Consider the following 19,605-nt stretch of genomic DNA (forward strand, 5'->3'; position numbering starts at 1 on the left):
TCGGGCCCTGCTCCTTGCCCTGTCCCCATCGGGCCCTGCTCCTTGCCCTGTCCCCATCGGGCCCTGCTCCTTGCCCTGCCCATGCAAGAATAAAATAAAACACTGAGGAAGACAATTCTGCAGTTCTGCAGCATGGTGGCACAGTGGTTAGCACTGCTGCCTCACAGTGCCAGGGACCTGGGTTCGATTCCCAGCTCGGGTCACTGTCTGTGCGGAGTCTGCACATTCTCTCCGTGTCTGCGTGGGTTTCCTCCAGTTTCCTCCCACAGTCCAAAAGACATGTTGATTAGGTACATTGGCCGTGCTAAATTGCCCCTTAGTGTACCCGAACAGGCGCAGGAATGTGGCGACTACGGGACTTTCACAATAACTTCATTGCAGTGTTAATGTAAGCCTAATTGTGACATTGTTTTTAAAAAGTGTGTTCCTGGTTTGTGGATGTTGTGAGCTGGGCCAGTATTTACTGCCCATCCCTGAGGGCAGTTAAGGGTCAACCACATTGAGGTGGGTCTGGAGTCACACATAGGCCTGACCGGATAAGGGCACAGAAACACAGAAGATAGAAGCAGGAGGAGGCCATTTGGCCCTTCGAGACTGCCCCACCATTACAATCATGGCTGATCATCCAACTCATTAGCCTAATCCTGCTTTCCTCAGACAGTGCAGCACCCCGGAGAGATTAACATCTCCAAAACATTTACCCCACCCTCATCCCCTCAGGATCTGAAATGTTCCAGTAAGATCACCCCTCATTATTTCAAACTCCAGTGACAACGTGCCTGAACACCCTTTCCCCTTCGTATCCAGAGTCATACTGAACCTTCACTGAGCTGCATCCAATGCTTGTATAGAAACATAGAAGATAGGAGCAGGAGGAGGCCATTCAGCCCTTTGCGCCTGCTCCATCATTCATCACGATCATGGCTGATTGTCCAACTCAATAACCTAATCCTGCTTTCTCCCCGTAACCTTTGATCCCATTCACCCCAACTGCGATATCCAGTCGCCTCTTGAATACATTCAATGTTTTGCCATCAACGACTTCCTGTGGGAATGAATTCCACAGGCTCACCGGGTGAAGAAATGTCTCCTCATCTCCGTCCTAAATGGTCTACCCCCGAATCCTCAGACTGTGACCCCCGGTTCTGGACTCCCCCCACCCCCATTGGGAACATCCTCCCTGCATCCACCCTGTCTAATCCTGTTAGAATTTTATAAATCTCTATGAGATCCCCCTTCATTCGTCTGAACTCCAGTGAAAACAACCCTAACCCGGTCAATCTCTCCTCATACATCAGTCCCACCATCCCCGGAATCAGCCTGGTAAACCCTCACTGCACTCCCTCGAGGACAAGAACATCCTTCCTCAGAAAAGGAGACCAAAACTGCCCACAATACTCTAGGTGTGGCCTCACCAAGGCCCCTGTATAATTGCAGCAACACATCCCTGCTCCTGTACTCCAAACCTCTCGCAATGAAGGCCAACGTATCAGTTGCCTTTATCACTGCCTGCTGACATCACCGCAGCCCACATGACAACAGAAAATATATAATGTACATCTACCCCGCAAGAAACGAGTTCGCATAGCAACCATCAACCAATGCAATGGCCAAACCAACCAAGCACAATACAACAGCACAGCAGAAAAGGATGAAAACATACCCAGATACCTATAAAATAATGAGGGGCACAGATCAGCTGGATAGTCAATATCTGTTCCCAAAGGTAGGCGAGTCTAAAACTAGAGGGCACAGGTTTAAGGTGAGAGGGGAGAGATACAAAAGTGTTCAGAGGGGCAATTTTTTCACACAGAGGGTGGTGAGTGTCTGGAACGAGCTGCCAGAGGCAGTAGTAGAGGCAGGAACAATTTTATCTTTTAAAAAACATTTAGACAGTTACATGGGTAAGATGGGTATAGAGGGATATGAGCCAAATGTAGGCAATTGGGAGTAGCTTTGGGGTTTAAAAAAAAAGGCGGTGTGGACAGATTGGGCCGAAGGGCCTGTTTCCATGCTGTAAACCTCCATGACTCTATGACCAAAATAACCTCTAAACCTGAGGTAGAATTAGCAGCGTGAGAGCCCATCACTTCTCTGATAGTGGTGTAAGTGAGACATGGAAGGGTTGTAAGGCGTCCAAACTGCCTGAAGTTTTGAATATCCTGATGTGTGTAAGATGAAAAGCTTTGACATGTCTCTTTCTTCTACATGTCTCCAGTTCTATATCACCAAACAACTGTTCACAAATATACAGTAAAGAGTACAAGTTAGGATCTGTCTCCAAACTGCCTGAAGCTGTGAATGAAAGGATTTGAAAAGGGTAGATGGGTTAGTGATAATGTAGTAATGACAATGTAAATGTCAGATAGTAAAAACAATGCAAGACATAAGGTAAACTACAATTGCTTAAAATACATTGGATTTGGGGGGAGGTGTAGCATAAGGGTCTGTCACGTATAGGGTTAATGTGAACTGAATACAGCACCGCCCACATTGTAAGAGAACATATGAGCTGCAGGGTCATTTTACTGTTAGACAAGCGACATGTGTACCAACAAGCACAGCGACAGATCTCAGCTTGTACTCTTTTTATCATTTGTTGATATAAGAACAAAGAACAAAGAAAATTCCAGCACAGGAACAGGCCCTTCGGCCCCTCCAAGCCTGCACTGACCATGCTGCCCGACTGAACTAAAACTCCCTACCTTTCCGAGGACCATATCCCTCTATTCCCATCCGATTCATGTACTTGTCAAGACGCCCCTTAAAACTCACTATCGTATCCGCTTCCACTCCCTCCCCCAGCAGCGAGTTCCAGGCACCCACCACCCTCTGTAAAAAATCTGCCTCGTACATCTCCTTTAAACTTTGCCCCTTGCTCCTTAACCTGTGCCCCCGAATAGTTGACTCCTCCACCCTGGGGAAAAAGCTTCTGACTATCCACTCTGTCCATATCCCTCATAATCTTGTAGACTTCTATCAGGTCTCCCCTCAACCTCCATCATTCCAGTGAGAACAAACCAAGTTTCTCCAACCTCTCCTCAAAGCTAATGCCCTCCATACCAGGCAACATCCTAAATCTTTTCTGTGCCCTCTCCAAAGCCTCCACATCCTTCTGGTAGTGTGGCGACCAGAATTGAACACTATATTCCAAGTGCAGCCTAACTAAGGTTCTATAAAGCTACAACATGACTTGCCAATTTTTAAACTCAATACCCCGGCCGATGAAGGCAAGCATGCCGTATGCCTTCTTCACTACCTTCTCCACCTGCATTGCCACTTTCAGTGATCTGTGTATCTGTACACCCAGATCCCTTTGCCTATCAATACTCTTAAGGGTTCTGCCATTGACTGTATATTTCCTATCTGTATTAGACTTTCCAAAATATATCACCTCACATTTGTCTGGATTAAACTTCATCTGCCATCTCTCTGCCCAAGTCTCCAACTGATCTATATTCTGCTGTATCCTCTGATGATCCTCATCGCTATCCACAAATCCACCAACCTTTGTGTCGTCCGCAAACTCACTAATCAATCCAGTTACATTTTCCTCCAAATCATTTCTATATATTACAAACAGCAAAGGTCCCAGCACTGATCCCTGAGGAACACCACTTGTCACAGCCCTCCATTCAGAAACACACCCTTCCACTGTTACCCTCTGTCTTCTTTGACCGAGCCAGTTCTGTGTCCACCTTGCCAGTTCACCTCTGATCCCATACAACTTCACCTTCTGCACCAGTCTGCCATGAGGGACCTTGTCAAAGGCCTTACTGAAGTCCATGTAGACAACATCCACTGCCCCACCCTCAATCATCTTTGTCACTTCCTCGAAAAATTTGATCAAGTTAGTGAGGCACGACCTCCCCTTCAGAAAACCATGTTGCCTCTCACTAATACATCCACTTATTTCCAAGTGGGAATAATGCTATCTTGAAGAATCCTCTCCAGTAATTTCCCCACCACTGACATAAGGGTAGAAAGATTATTCTTGCTACCCTTCTTAAACAAAGGAACAACATTGGCCATTGTCCAATCCTCTGGGATCTACCCTGTATGTGGAGATGCTGGCATTGGACTGAGATAAACACAGTAAGTCTCACAACACCAGGTTAAAGTCCAACAGGTTTATTTGGTAGCACAAGCCATACGTTTGTGGAGCGCTGCCCCTTCATCAGGTGGGTGGGAGTTCTATTCACAAACAGGGTATATAAAGACACAAACTCAATTTATAAAATAATGGTTGGAATGCGAGTCTTTACAGATAATCAAGTCTTAAAGGTACAGACAGTGTGAGTGGAGAGAGGGTTAAGCACAGGTTACAGAGATGTGTATTGTCTCCAGACAGTACAGTAAGTGAGATTTGGCAAGTCCAGGCAAGTCACGGGGTTACAGATAGTGCGACATGAACCCAAGATCCCTGTTGAGACCGTCCTCATGTGTGCGGAACTTGGCTATCAGTCTCTGCTCAGCGACTCTGCGCTGTCGTGTGTTGTGAAGGCCGCCTTGGAGAATGCTTACCCGAAGATCAGAGGCTGAATGCCCGTGACCACTGAGGTTTTCCTGATGAAGGGGCAGCGCTCCAAAAGCTAGTGGCTTGTGCTACCAAATAAACCTGTTGGACTTTAACCTGGTGTTGTGAGACTTCTTACTGTATCTATCCTGTAGCCAGTGAGGATACAAGGATTTCTCTCAAGGCCCCAGCAATGTCTTCCCTTGCCTCTCTCAGTATTCTGGGGTATATTCCATCAGGCCCTGGGGACTTGTCTACCTTAATGTTCCTCAAAAACCTCAATATCTCCTTTTTGATCTCAACATGACCCAAACTATCTACACATCCTTTCCCAGCCTCATCGTCCACCAAGTCCTTCCCTTTGGTGAATACTGTCGCAAAGTACTCATTTAATACCTCACCCATTTCCTCTGGCTCCACACATAGATTCCCTCCCCTTAAGTGGGCAAACTCTTTCCTTGGCTACTCTCTTGCTCTTTATATATGTATAAAAAGCCTTGGGAGTTTTGTTAGTCCTGCTGGCCAATGACTTTTCATGACTCTTTTAGCCCTCCTCACTCCTTCCTTAAGTTTCTTTCTACTTTCCTTAATCCCACACTTGCTCCTTGTGTTCCCAACCTTCTAGCCTTGAAAATGCTTCCTTTTTTTATTTTTAACTAGATATAGAACTGGAGTATGTAGAAGAAAGAGGCTTGTCAAAGCTTTTCAACCTGCACTCATCAGGACATTTTCCAAAATACCAAAATAGGGGGAACACAACAATTTATCCTGTAATAGAAGAGAGCCCTGATTGGTTGGTAAGTAAATTCTGATTGGTAGAGGCACTGCCATTAAGAATGCACCAGGTGATTGACAGTTAACTACCAAGCATTCTTTGAAATTTAAACCAGGCAGTTTGACTCTGATTGGTGTACAGCAGGTGGTGGCTCACCAGTAACTTCTCAATGGTAATTAGGGATTGGCAATAAATGCTGGCCTATCCAGCGATGCCCATAAATGAGTAGATAAAACTAAATAAACTCCACGAACATGTTCTCACTGGTTCAGCAGCCACCCCCACCCCTACCTCCACCCCCACCCCCACAACCCTCTGCTCTGACACCTGTGGCCTCCTTTCACTCCACTCCACTTCCTGCGGTAGCAATTTCCTGGGCATTACTCCCTGGGTAAAGAGGCTCCACCTATTGGATTAATTAATGACTATCTTCTCTGAATCATATGATCGGATTATAAGAATTAGGAGCCGGGGGGGGGGCTGCCATTCAGCCCATTGATCCTGCTCCATCGTTCGGTAAGATCAGACTGATCTGACTGTGGCCTCAACCCCACATTCCTGCATCTTCTCCATCAGCCTGGACTCTCCTGTTGGAGCAGAATCAATCTCAGCCTTGGATATATTCCTGGAGCCAGTGGGAAGAGAATTCCACAGAGTAATGACCCACCAAGAGAAAAACCCCTCCTCATCCCCATTTTAAATGGGAATGCCCTTATTTTTAAACACTGCCCCTAGTCCAGCTCTCCCCACGAGGGGGAAACATCCCCTCAGCTTCCACTCTGTCAAACCCCCTCGGAATCTTAACATTTCAATAAGATCTTCTAAACTCAAATTCAACCTGCGAAATCTCTGCCTATAAAACAGCCTCTTTACCCCAGGAATCAGCTTAACGAACCTTCTCTGAACTGCTTAAAGGAAATATACTCAGTAAGGAGGCCAAATTCATGCACAGAGCTCCCGGTACAATCTCACCAATGCTCTGTACGGTGGCAGCAAAACTTTCCTACTTTTTATAATAAAGACCAACATTCCACTTGCCTTCCAAATTACTCGCTGCTGCCTTTCCAATCCCCAGTGTATCACAAAATAACCCCCTCAATACAGTAATTCTCTGAGTTAATCTACGATATATTTGTGGTTGAAGTGTTTCACTCAACTTATACAGCAGTTCATTAGCACGGTCAATGCTTCACCACTTTCAGAATGCAGTCACTTTGTGGTCATCCAGACTTGGATAGCAATTAATTACAAAGTGTTAAAAGATGGGAGTAAACTGAGTAATAATTCAATTCAAAGTTAATTAAACTGAGGTGAACTGCAGAAAGCACACACACTGACACACACACACACACACACACACACACACACACACACACTCATTCACTTGTACAGTCTCTCACACACATACACACACACACAGTCACACGTGCACTCACTCACACACATTCACACACACTTGTGCACACTCACACACACTGTCTCACACATATACATACACACACTTGCACACACTCACACATGCACTGTCACACACACACTGTCTCACACACACACTCACACTGTAACATACGTACATACTCACCCACACAGAGTCACATGTGCACTCACTCACACACATTCACACTCATAGTACACTTGTGCACAATCACACACACACTCCTACAGATACAGACATACACACTCACACACTCTGCATTTTACGAAGCTAGTGCCTTTAGAGTTTTGAACATTGATAACCTGCATTTATATAGCACCTTTAACAGCAAACACATCCTAAGGTGCTGCACAAGAGTTTTATCAAACAAAATTTTGCTTTGAACCAAGAGAGCAGAGAACAGGACAGGAGGCAGATTTGAGGGAGTATCTGAAATGAGCACAGACAGCAAGGAGACAGGATGGTTCAGAGAGAGAATTCAGGGGCGCCTGCCTCAGGTAAATAAAGGAACCAACATCGGAGCCACTCCAGAGCTCAGCACGAGTGAAATACAGAATCCACAGAGATCTCACCAAGTGTAGGGGCTGGAGGAAGTTACAGAGATAGGGAGGGGGTGTAGGGGGCTGGAGGGGGTTACAGAGATAGGGAGGGGGTGTTAGGGGCTGGAGGGGGTCACAGAGATAGGGAGGGGGTGCAGGGGGCTGAGTGTGAGTTTGGAATGTGGGCAGCAGATACAGCAGGAAGTGTGCTGGCAATCAGAGAATATCCAATTTGTGTTACTCACTGAGAAACTTTCCAGCTGCTTCCCCTGGTTCCGGGCACTGATGTTCCTTTGCTCTAACACTCGCAGCCGCTGAGAGGTTTTCTGTGACACAGCAGGACGCAGAGATAGGAACTCATTCCTCAGCTGCTGGACAGAGGATAAAAGTATGAAAGTTGCTGCTCACAGAGCAATGACTGAGTGGCTGCGGGAGGTCACAGCACTCCCCCCCCCCCCCCGCCCCCCCAGCTTTCCCAGCCCCACGTTTCTCTGTTGTCTGTGTTTATCAGACACAAACTCCTCACATCAGTAGCCCTGGGTAAACAGGCAGATTAATTAACACCTCACTCGCTCTTCAGAAAATGTGTCATTCTCCGTGACGTTCCCACATTCTGTTGGCAGCGAACGGGCACTGTTTAATCCCAGGCAGCAGTGGAGCTGGGCCGGGACAGCTAACCATCACCGCGGTGAGATTTCCATCGGCTCTCCGTTCACTGACACACACTCCCCTGACACACACTCCCCTGACCTGCTCATAACGTGGCTTCATCTTACCCGCCTGGCTCAGAGCCAAACAACAGGCAGGTCACAGAACCACTGGGTTTGTGTGTGTGGCAGAATTAGCTCAGAATCACCCCAGGGAGGGGAGGGGTGATGGGGGGGGGGGGGGGGGGTTGGTGAGGAGGGGAGAGGAGGGGAGGGGAATGAAGGAAAGGGGGAGGGGTGGGAATGAGGGGGGCATGGGAGGAGGAAGGGGGGTATGGGAGGATGGGGGAGGGGTGATGAGGGAGGGGGGAGAGGAGGGGAGGGGAGGGGAGGGGAATGAAGGGAAGAAGGAGGAGAGGGATGGGCGGTATGGGAGGAGGGGGAGGGGGTATGGGTGGAGGGGGAGGGGGTATGGGTGGAGGGGGAGGAGAGGGGAGGAGGGGGAGGGGGTATGGGAGGAGGGGGTATGGGTGGAGGGGGAGGGGGTATGGGAGGAGGGGGAGGGGGTATGGGTGGAGGGGGAGGGGGTATGGGAGGAGGGGGAGGGGGTATGGGTGGAGGGGGAGGGGGTATGGGAGGAGGGGGAGGGGGTATGGGAGGAGGGGGAGGGGTATGGGAGGAGAGGGAAGGAGGGGGTATGGGACAGGAGATGAGGGGAGGGGGAGAGGGTGTGGGAGGAAGGGGAGGAGGGATGGGGGGGTGGATCTGGCCTTTGCGGCCTCCACTTATCTACAAACTGAGCCCCACTGCACAGGAATAAAGACACGTCACTCTGTTAATACCACTCCTGACCTTGTCCACCTCCGCCCAGTAAATCCCATAAATTCTCCTCTCCCCAACAACTGAATTCCACAAAAAATGTTGCAGGAAAGGAAACGAGGATGGAATTGCGCAGGTTTCTGCTCTATCTGACCTTCCTGTGGGGCTCTTCCTGTTCTGCCTCTCCCACCCATCCCTCTGTGTCCAGCTCTGCATTGTCAATCTCCTGATTTATTCATCAGCTTTCTGACTCACTCTGGTTTCGATTGCGGCTGCGGTTCTCCGAATACAAATGTAACTCTAGTCCTCAAAGGTGCTCATTGAACATTTAATGTCTAACTAATGAGTGGGAGGAAAACACTGCCAGCAACTCACTTTCTGTCTTTTTACTTACCAGGCTTACACAGCGCAGAAGGAGGCCATTCAGCCCATTGTGTTTGGGGATAGTCAGCATGGCTTTGTCAGAGAGAGGTCATGTTAGAATTTTTGGAAAGTGTGATGGAGTGTGTGGATGAGGGAAGTTCAGTCGATGGAGTTTAAATGGATTGAGGTAAAGCTTTTGACAAGGTTGCCCGTGGGAGACTGATTGACAAGGTTGAAACACACTGAATTCAGGGAAACTTGGCGAGATGGATCACAAACTGGCTTTTAGTAATAGGGCAGTGAGAAGCCTCACAACACCAGGTTAAAGTCTAACTAGTTTATTTGGTAGCAAAAGCCACTAGCTTTTGGAGCATTGCTCCTTCATCAGGTAAGTGGGAGTTCTGATCACAAACAGGGCATATAAAGACGCAAACTCAATTTACAAAATAATGGTTGGAATGCGAGTCTTTACAGGTAATCAAGTCTTAAAGGTACAGACAATGTGAGTAGAGAGAGCGTTAAAGTGAGATTTTGGAAACTGTCCTGTCTGGAGATAATACACATCTCTTTAACCTGTGCTTAACCCTCTCTCCACTCGCATTGTCTGTACCTTTAAGACTTGATTACCTGTAAAGACTCACATTCCAATCATTATTTTGTAAATTGAGTTTGTCTCTTTATTTGCCCTGTTTGTGAACACAACTCCCACTCACCTGATGAAGGGGCAGTGCTCCAAAAGCTAATGGCTTTTGCTACCAAATAAACCTGTTGGACTCTAACCTGGTGTTGTGAGACTTCTCACTGTGTTTACCCCAGTCCAACGCCGGCATCTCCACATCATTAGTAATAGGACACAAAGGGTGGTGGTAGACTGGAGGCCGGTGTCCAGTGGTGAACCACAAGGTTCAGTACCGGGTCCCTTATTGTTTGTTATTGACATCAATGAAATAGATGGAAATGGGGAGGGAATGTTCAGCAAGTTTGCAGATGACACCAAGATTGGTCGGGTGGTTAATAGTGAAGATGGCAATAGGTTATGGGAAAGTATAAATGGGTTGGTCAGATGGGCAGAGCAGCGGGAGGTGGTATTTAACCCTGAAACGTGTGAAGAAACAAGACAAGGGAATATTTAATGAATGGCAGGACACTGGGAAGCTCAGAGAAACATATGATTCTTGGGCTACTTATCCACAAATCCCTGAAGGCGGCACAGCAGGTGAACAGGACAGTTAAGAAGGTATATAGACACTTGCTTACATCAGTCGTGGTATAGGGTATAAGGGTAAGGAGGTAATATTGGAGCTGTACATAGCGAGGGTTAGGCCACAGCTGGGGTACTGTGTGCAGTTCTGGTCACCTCTCTACAGGAAGGATGGTTCACCACAAGAGAGGTTCATCGGGATGTTACCTGGGACGGAGCATTTGAGCTTTAAGGAGAGACTGGAAAGACTTGGATTGTTTTCTCTAGAGCAGAGAAGGCTAAGGGAGGGGAACATGGTTGAAGTGTATAAGATTATGGGGGGTTTGGGCAGAGTGAGTAGGGAGCAGCTTGGTGGATAGGCCAATTGTGAATCAGGAGATTCAGAGGGAATTTGAGGAAGTATTTTTTCACTCAGAGGGTGATGGGATCTGGAATGCGCTGCTCGGGAAGGTAGTGGAGGCCGGAAACCTTATAATCCTTAAAAATATTTAGATAAGCACTTGAAATATCCTAACATTCAAGGATATGGAACAAGTGCAGGAAAATGGGATTAGTGCGACTTTAGTGGGAGATATTGTCGGTGAGTCCACAACAAGGAGACAGAACCTTAACCCTAACACTCAGGAAAGAAGTTAGGATTTCTTCACCCAAAGGGCAGTGGAAATGTGGAACTGTCTCCTACAAGAAGCTGTTGACGCCAGGGGCTCAATTAATGATTCTAAATCTGAGGTCAATAGAGCTTCGTTCACCCAAAGCATCAAGGGAAATGGGGCCAAGGTGGGGCGATGGTGTTAGCTGGCAGGTCAGCCATGATCTCACTGAATGGTGGCGGAACAGCTCGAGGGGCTGAGTGGCCTCCTCCTGTTCCTATCCAATTAGTCACTCTGCAGTGTCTAAATGACACCACTGATTTAAAATGCAAATACCTTGTGCAGGCAACATGCCATTATATACAACACATTTAAAATCATTACAATAATCAAAAACAATACAGTATTCATTAAAAACAATATATTCTTTGTATAGTAACCAGTCTCCCGGTTCTGCTGTATTAAGGAAAGATTGAGTTGGTGTGTGTATCTCTCAGAAGGGTAATGTTGAGGGGTGACCTTACTAACCATGAATATTATCATCAGGTTTGCCAGCGTAGATAGATTAAAGATGGTTCCATTTGAAGGTGAGTACAGAACTGGGACCATAAATGTGGGAAAGTCACGAATAAATCCAATTGTGGGTTCAGGAGAAACATCTTTCCCCAGAGAGTGGAGAGATTGTGGAACTCGCTCCCACGGGGAGGGTGTGTGTGTGTGTGTGTGTGTGTGTGTGTGTGTGTGTGTGTGTGTGTGTGTGTGTGTGTGTGTGTGTGTGTGTGTGTGTGTGTGTGTGTGTGTGTGTGTGTGTGTGTGTGCGCGCGCGTGCTGGCGGTGAATAGCATTGCTCCATTTCAGGGGAAGCTGAGGAGGACACAGGGAATTAGAAGGATATGTTGATGGAGTGAGATGTAGACTTGGGAAGAGACTGGAGTGAAGTATGGATTCCAAACCAGCCTCCCACCCACTGACTCTGTCTACACTTCCCGCTGCCTCGGCAAAGCAGCCGGGATAATCAAGGACCCCATGCATCCCAGACATTCTCACTTCCATCTTCTTCCATCAGGAAAAGGACACAAAAGTCTAAAGTCACCGACTCAAGAACAGCTTCTTCCCTGCTGCCACCAGAGTTTTGAACGGACCTACCTCGCACTAAGTTGATCTTCCTCTCCACTCTAGATATAACTGTAACACTACATTCTGCACCCTCTCCTTTCTTTCTCTATGAACAGTATGCTTTGTCTGTATCATGCACAAAAAACAATACTTTTCACTGTATGCCGATACATGTGACGATAATAAATCAAATCAAAAATGTGTAGTTTAGGTGGATTGGTCATGGTAAATGTGTGGGGTACAGAGATAGGATGGGGAAAGAGCCTGGGTAACTCTATCAGAGGGTCAGTGCAGTCTCGATGGGCCAAATGGCCTCTTTCTGCACTGTAGGGGCTGTGTGATTGGTTGGCCGTTGGTGCTGTATATTCAGTGTAATGTTTATCCGTGATGAGGTTTTGATTGTGTTGCATTGTAGCAATTACAGTCTCAACCAGGTCACAGTTCCACACACACACAAATGCAGTGCACTGGGGATTCGATCGTTGGAGAGAAAGGCAGTTTATTCCCCAATATCTTGATTTAGTGTGCAGCATTCCCAATGGCACGTTAATGATCCATTCCACCGCCCCCCCCCCCCCAACCCAGGACCCCCGCCATCAGCCCGTCTCCTGAACACTGGGGGCCAGGTTGGGTAATGAGTTGTCCTTCCAGCTGGTGGCCTCACAGCCTGGGCCTGTCCCTCAGACTCTGCCGGAAAGCTCGGACAGTTTGACCAGGAATGCTTTTGACTGAAGGATAGTGAAAACCATGACAGAGTGATCCCAGACTCACTCCACTCACCGCCATCAGTGTCTTCCCCTCAGCAACCAGCTCTCCAAAATGTCAAAGCTCACACCTCCTGGAGGGGCTGGATGGGGGGGCAGGGGCAGGGGGGTGGGGGGGGGGGGGTGGGGGTGGGGGGGGGTGGGGGCAAAGGTCAAGCGGGGATTTAACAGCCGTCTGCAAAATAATCAATAGCCTTTGGTCGAGTGAATAGAGATAAGGAGCAGAATCCTCCACTTGGTGGGCGTGGAGTGAGAATGGGGGAGGGGGGGCTGGGGGTGCGGGGGTGAGGGTGGGGAGTCTGGGTGGGCGGGGGGGTGTGGGAGGGGATGGGGTGGGGGTGGAGGATGAGGGTTGGAGTGTGGGTGGGGGTGGGGGGGTGAGGGTTGGAGTGTGGGTTGGGTGTGGGGGGGGTGAGGGTTGGAGTGTGGGTGGGGGTGGGGGGGTGAGGGTTGGAGTGTGGGTTGGGTGTGGGGGGGTGAGGGTTGGAGTGTGGGTGGGGGTGGGGGGGGTGAGGGTTGGAGTGTGGGTGGGGGGTGGGGGGGTGAGGGTTGGAGTGTGGGTTGGGGATGGGGGGGTGAGGGTTGGAGTGTGGGTTGGGGATGGGGGGGTGAGGGTTGGAGTGTGGGTGGGGGGTGGGGGGGTGAGGGTTGGAGTGTGGGTGGGGATGGGGGGGTGAGGGTTGGAGTGTGGGTTGGGGATGGGGGGGTGAGGGTTGGAGTGTGGGTGGGGGTGGGGGGGGTGAGGGTTGGAGTGTGGGTGGGGGTGAGGGGGGTGAGGGTTGGAGTGTGGGTGGGGATGGGGGGGTGAGGGTTGGAGTGTGGGTGGGGGTGGGGGGGGTGAGGGTTGGAGTGTGGGTGGGGGTGGGGGGGGTGAGGGTTGGAGTGTGGGTGGGGGTGAGGGGGGTGAGGGTTGGAGTGTGGGTGGGGGTGGGGGGGTGAGGGTTGGAGTGTGGGTGGGGATGGGGGGGTGAGGGTTGGAGTGTGGGTGGGGGTGGGGGGGGTGAGGGTTGGAGTGTGGGTGGGGGTGAGGGGGGTGAGGGTTGGAGTGTGGGTGGGGGTGGGGGGGTGAGGGTTGGAGTGTGGGTGGGGAGGGGGGGTGAGGGTTGGAGTGTGGGTGGGGGTGGGGGGGGTGAGGGTTGGAGTGTGGGTGGGGGTGAGGGGGGTGTGGTTGGAGTGTGGGTGGGGGTGGGGGGTGGGGGGTGGGGGGGGTGAGGGTGGTGGGTGGGGGATGGGGTTGGGGGGGTGGGGGTGGGGGGGGGTTGGGTGGGGGGGTGAGGGGGTGAGGGGTGGGTGGGGTGGGGGGGTGGGAGTGTGGGTGGAGTGGGTGGTGGGGGTGAGGGGGGTGAGGGGTGGGGTGGTGGGGGGAGAGGGTTGGGTGTGGGTTGGGGGTGGGGGGGGAGGGGTTGGAGTGTGGGTTGGGGATGGGGGGGTGAGGGTTGGAGTGTGGGTGGGGGTGGGGGGGTGAGGGTGGGTGGGGGTGGGGGTGGGGGGGTGAGGGTTGGAGTGTGGGTGGGGGTGGGGGGGGTGAGGGTTGGAGTGTGGGTGGGGATGGGGGGGTGAGGGTTGGAGTGTGGGTTGGGGATGGGGGGGTGAGGGTTGGAGTCTGGGTTGGGGGTGGGGGGGTGAGGGTTGGAGTGTGGGTGGGGGTGAGGGGGGTGAGGGTTGGAGTCTGGGTGGGGGTTCGGATGGGGGTGGGGGAATTGTGGGCCATTTAGCTCATTTTATTTGCCTCTACGAGCGGGTTTGCCAATTCTCGTGACGGATGCACAGGAAGTTGCCGTCCTTGCCGTCACCTCATGGGGTCGAAGGTCCAGGCGCCATATTTAACGTTCACCCGGACGGCCGTTCACTCACTATAGGCCGGGAGCAGCAGCCTGGTTGCCGTTCTAGAGAGGGAGAGCGGAATGTTCCAGATGTGTGGCCTCAGAGACACCTCCCCCCCCCCCTCCAGCCGGCCTGCAGGAACTGTGTCCCCCCGGGCTGGCAGTGGCAGGTCCTCCCACCTGACCAGGCGGAGGTTGTCATGGCGATTCATGTCTGTGGAGCCCAAGGAACCACTCAGCAACGTTGGAAGGGAATGAAGGATCTGCCGTGCTCCACCAGGGTGAGTGGCACTGTGGGGTGAGGCTCACCGGGACGTCAGGCAGTGTGTGAGTGCACAGCGAGGTCAGCCTGAGGTTTGGGGTCAGCATTCACCAGCAGATGGACATGGGCACTCAATGTGTGCCAGCCACTTCCTGCTGCCAATCTCCCATCAGCTGCTGCACTTCCTGCTTGATAATCACTTCCCGGGAAAGGTTCAGGAGCTGCCTTGGGCACGTGTGCTCCTAACCTGTCACTGGGACGACACATCAATCCTTCTGTCCATCTGCAGGACAATAATACCCCCAGTAAGAGGGAGTGGGCCAAGGCCATAGGCAACATGCTGGACATTCGAGTCTATACCCCTTCCGAGGAGACCCTTAGCAGGCCGGGGCCCTTGGGCTTTTGGTCACCAAAGGGTCATCACAGACAACAGTTCACACTGCGCAGCACCCAGCACCCAGCACCCAGCACCCAGCACCCAACACCCAGCACGCAGCACCCAGCACCCAGCACCCAGCACGCAGCACCCAGCACACAGCACCCAGCACCCAGCACCCAGCACGCAGCACCCAGCACCCAACACCCAGCACGCAGCACCCAGCACCCAGCACCCAGCACCCAGCACCCAGCACCCAGCACGCAGCACCCAGCACCCAACACCCAGCACCCAGCACCCAGCACCCAGCACGCAGCACCCAGCACGCAGCACCCAGCACACAGCACCCAGCACCCAGCACCCAGCACGCAGCACCCAGCACACAGCACCCAGCACCCAGCACCCAGCACACAACACCCAGCACACAACACCCAGCACCCAGCACCCAACACCCAGCACCCAGCACCCAGCACGCAGCACCCAGCACCCAACACCCAGCACCCAGCACCCAGCACCCAGCACGCAGCACCCAGCACCCAACACACAGCACCCAGCACCCAGCACCCAGCACACAACACCCAGCACACAGCACCCAGCACCCAGCACGCAGCACCCAGCACCCAGCACACAGCACCCAGCACACAGCACCCAGCACGCAACACTCAGCACCCAGCACGCAACACCCAGCACCCAGCCCCCAGCACCCAGCACACAGCACCCAGCACCCAGCACGCAACACTCAGCACCCAGCACGCAACACCCAGCACCCAGCCCCCAGCACCCAGCACCCAGCACGCAACACCCAGCACCCAGCCCCCAGCACCCAGCACACAGCACCCAGCACCCAGCACGCAACACCCAGCACCCAGCACACAGCACCCAGCACCCAGCACACAGCACCCAGCACACAGCACCCAGCACGCAACACTCAGCACCCAGCACGCAACACCCAGCACCCAGCCCCCAGCACCCAGCACACAGCACCCAGCACCCAGCACGCAACACTCAGCACCCAGCACGCAACACCCAGCACCCAGCCCCCAGCACCCAGCACCCAGCACGCAACACCCAGCACCCAGCCCCCAGCACCCAGCACACAGCACACAGCACCCAGCACCCAGCACCCAGCACCCAGCACGCAGCACCCAGCACGCAGCACCCAGCACCCAGCACACAGCACCCAGCACCCAGCACTCAGCACCCAGCACCCAGCACCCAGCACCCAGCACCCAGCACACAGCACCCAGCACGCAACACTCAGCACCCAGCACACAGCACCCAGCACCCAGCACCCAGCACACAGCACCCAGCACCCAGCACCCAGCACGCAACACTCAGCACCCAGCACGCAACACTCAGCACCCAGCACGCAGCACCCAGCACCCAGCACCCAGCACCCAGCACACAGCACCCAGCACCCAGCACACAGCACCCAGCACCCAGCACCCAGCACCCAGCACGCAACACTCAGCACCCAGCACGCAACACTCAGCACCCAGCACGCAGCACCCAGCACCCAGCACGCAACACTCAGCACCCAGCACCCAGCACACAGCACCCAGCACGCAACACTCAGCACCCAGCACACAGCACCCAGCACGCAGCACCCAGCACCCAGCACGCAACACTCAGCACCCAGCACGCAACACTCAGCACCCAGCACCCAGCACACAGCACCCAGCACGCAACACTCAGCACCCAGCACACAGCACCCAGCACGCAGCACCCAGCACCCAGCACGCAGCACCCAGCACCCAGCACGCAACACTCAGCACCCAGCACCCAGCACACAGCACCCAGCACGCAACACTCAGCACCCAGCACACAGCACCCAGCACCCAGCACCCAGCACCCAGCACGCAACACTCAGCACCCAGCACGCAGCACCCAGCACCCAGCACGCAACACTCAGCACCCAGCACGCAGCACCCAGCACACAGCACCCAGCACCCAGCACGCAACACTCAGCACCCAGCACGCAGCACCCAGCACCCAGCACCCAGCACCCAGCACGCAACACTCAGCACCCAGCACGCAACACTCAGCACCCAGCACCCAGCACTCAGCACCCAGCACACAGCACCCAGCACCCAGCACGCAACACCCAGCACCCAGCACGCAGCACCCAGCACCCAGCACACAGCACCCAGCACGCAGCACCCAGCACCCAGCACGCAGCACCCAGCACCCAGCACACAGCACCCAGCACACAGCACCCAGCACCCAGCACGCAGCACCCAGCACACAGCACCCAGCACCCAGCACGCAACACTCAGCACCCAGCACGCAGCACCCAGCACACAGCACCCAGCACCCAGCACCCAGCACACAACACCCAGCACACAGCACCCAGCACCCAGCACGCAACACTCAGCACCCAGCACGCAACACTCAGCACCCAGCACGCAGCACCCAGCACCCAGCACGCAACACTCAGCACCCAGCACGCAGCACCCAGCACACAGCACCCAGCACCCAGCACCCAGCACGCAGCACCCAGCACACAGCACCCAGCACCCAGCACGCAACACTCAGCACCCAGCACGCAACACTCAGCACCCAGCACGCAGCACCCAGCACCCAGCACGCAACACTCAGCACCCAGCACGCAGCACCCAGCACACAGCACCCAGCACCCAGCACCCAGCACGCAACACTCAGCACCCAGCACCCAGCACTCAGCACCCAGCACGCAGCACCCAGCACCCAGCACGCAGCACCCAGCACCCAGCACACAGCACCCAGCACGCAACACTCAGCACCCAGCACGCAACACTCAGCACCCAGCACGCAACACTCAGCACCCAGCACGCAGCACCCAGCACACAGCACCCAGCACCCAGCACGCAACACCCAGCACCCAGCACGCAGCACACAGCACCCAGCACCCAGCACCCAGCACGCAACACCCAGCACCCAGCACACAGCACCCAGCACACAGCACCCAGCACCCAGCACGCAACACTCAGCACCCAGCATGCAGCACCCAGCCCCCAGCACCCAGCACCCAGCACCCAGCACCCAGCACGCAACACCCAGCACCCAGCCCCCAGCACCCAGCACCCAGCACCCAGCACCCAGCACCCAACACCCAGCACCCAGCACCCAACACACAACACCCAGCACACAACACCCAGCACACAACACACAACACCCAGCACCCAACACCCAGCACCCAGCACGCAGCACCCAGCACCCAACACCCAGCACCCAGCACCCAGCACGCAGCACCCAGCACCCAACACACAACACCCAGCACCCAGCACCCAACACCCAGCACCCAGCTCCCAGCACGCAGCACCCAGCACCCAGCACCCAGTACCCAGCACACAACACCCAGCACCCAGCACCCAGCTCCCAGCACCCAGCTCCCAGCACGCAGCACCCAGCACCCAGCACCCAGTACCCAGCACACAACACCCAGCACCCAGCACCCAGCTCCCAGCACCCAGCTCCCAGCACGCAGCACCCAGCACGCAGCACCCAGCACCCAGCACCCAGCACACAGCACCCAGCACACAGCACCCAGCACGCAACACTCAGCACCCAGCACCCAGCACACAGCACCCAGCACCCAGCACGCAACACTCAGCACCCAGCACGCAACACCCAGCACCCAGCACGCAGCACCCAGCACCCAGCACACAGCACCCAGCACACAGCACCCAGCACCCAGCACGCAACACTCAGCACCCAGCATGCAGCACCCAGCACCCAGCACCCAGCACCCAGCCCCCAGCACCCAGCACCCAGCACGCAACACCCAGCACCCAGCCCCCAGCACCCAGCACCCAGCACACAGCACCCAGCACACAGCACCCAACACCCAACACCCAGCGCCCAGCACCCAGCCCCCAGCACCCAGCACCCAACACCCAACACCCAGCACCCAGCACCCAGCCCCCAGCACCCAGCACCCAGCACCCAACACCCAACACCCAGCACCCAGCCCCCAGCACCCAGCACCCAACACCCAGCACCCAGCACCCAACACCCAGCACCCAGCCCCCAGCACCCAGCACCCAACACCCAACACCCAGCACCCAGCCCCCAGCACCCAGCCCCCAGCACCCAGCACCCAGCACCGAGCCCCATTCTGCGGCAAGATGTAGCAACAGAGAAAGATGAAGAAGTATTGAAGGTACACAGGTATACAGCGTTGTATATACCGCTGGCACCTGTAAATATTTATCTCATTGCACTGGGGTCAGGTTTGCTGTATCCTCACGATGCTGCCTGTCGTTGCCATGGTCACAGCAAATGAAAGGCATTGCACTTTGTTCCCAGCCAGGTTCTGGTGATGCGCTGCCAACGTTACACCATTTATCGCCTCATCTGCAGTGTTTGTAATGAGGATGTTTCAGCGTTTCCCAACATTC

The 19,605-nt window shown here is 53.9% G+C and overlaps 1 protein-coding gene across 2 annotated transcripts in view; it reads right to left on the minus strand.

The window, feature by feature from the left end:
- rimbp2b (RIMS binding protein 2b) overlaps positions 1–19,605 on the minus strand; it is a 269,586-nt gene that overhangs the window by 215,312 nt on the left and 34,669 nt on the right. For both annotated transcript variants that reach the window (XM_080207973.1, XM_080207968.1), the window contains exon 2: positions 7,511–7,636. The gene's annotated coding sequence lies outside the window, so the exon portion shown is untranslated. The remainder of the gene's footprint in view (positions 1–7,510; positions 7,637–19,605) is intronic.

Source organism: Carcharhinus amblyrhynchos, chromosome 20 (assembly GCF_965287045.1).
Source record: "Carcharhinus amblyrhynchos chromosome 20, sCarAmb.v2.hapA, whole genome shotgun sequence".
Classification (NCBI taxonomy): Eukaryota; Metazoa; Chordata; class Chondrichthyes; order Carcharhiniformes; family Carcharhinidae; genus Carcharhinus; species Carcharhinus amblyrhynchos.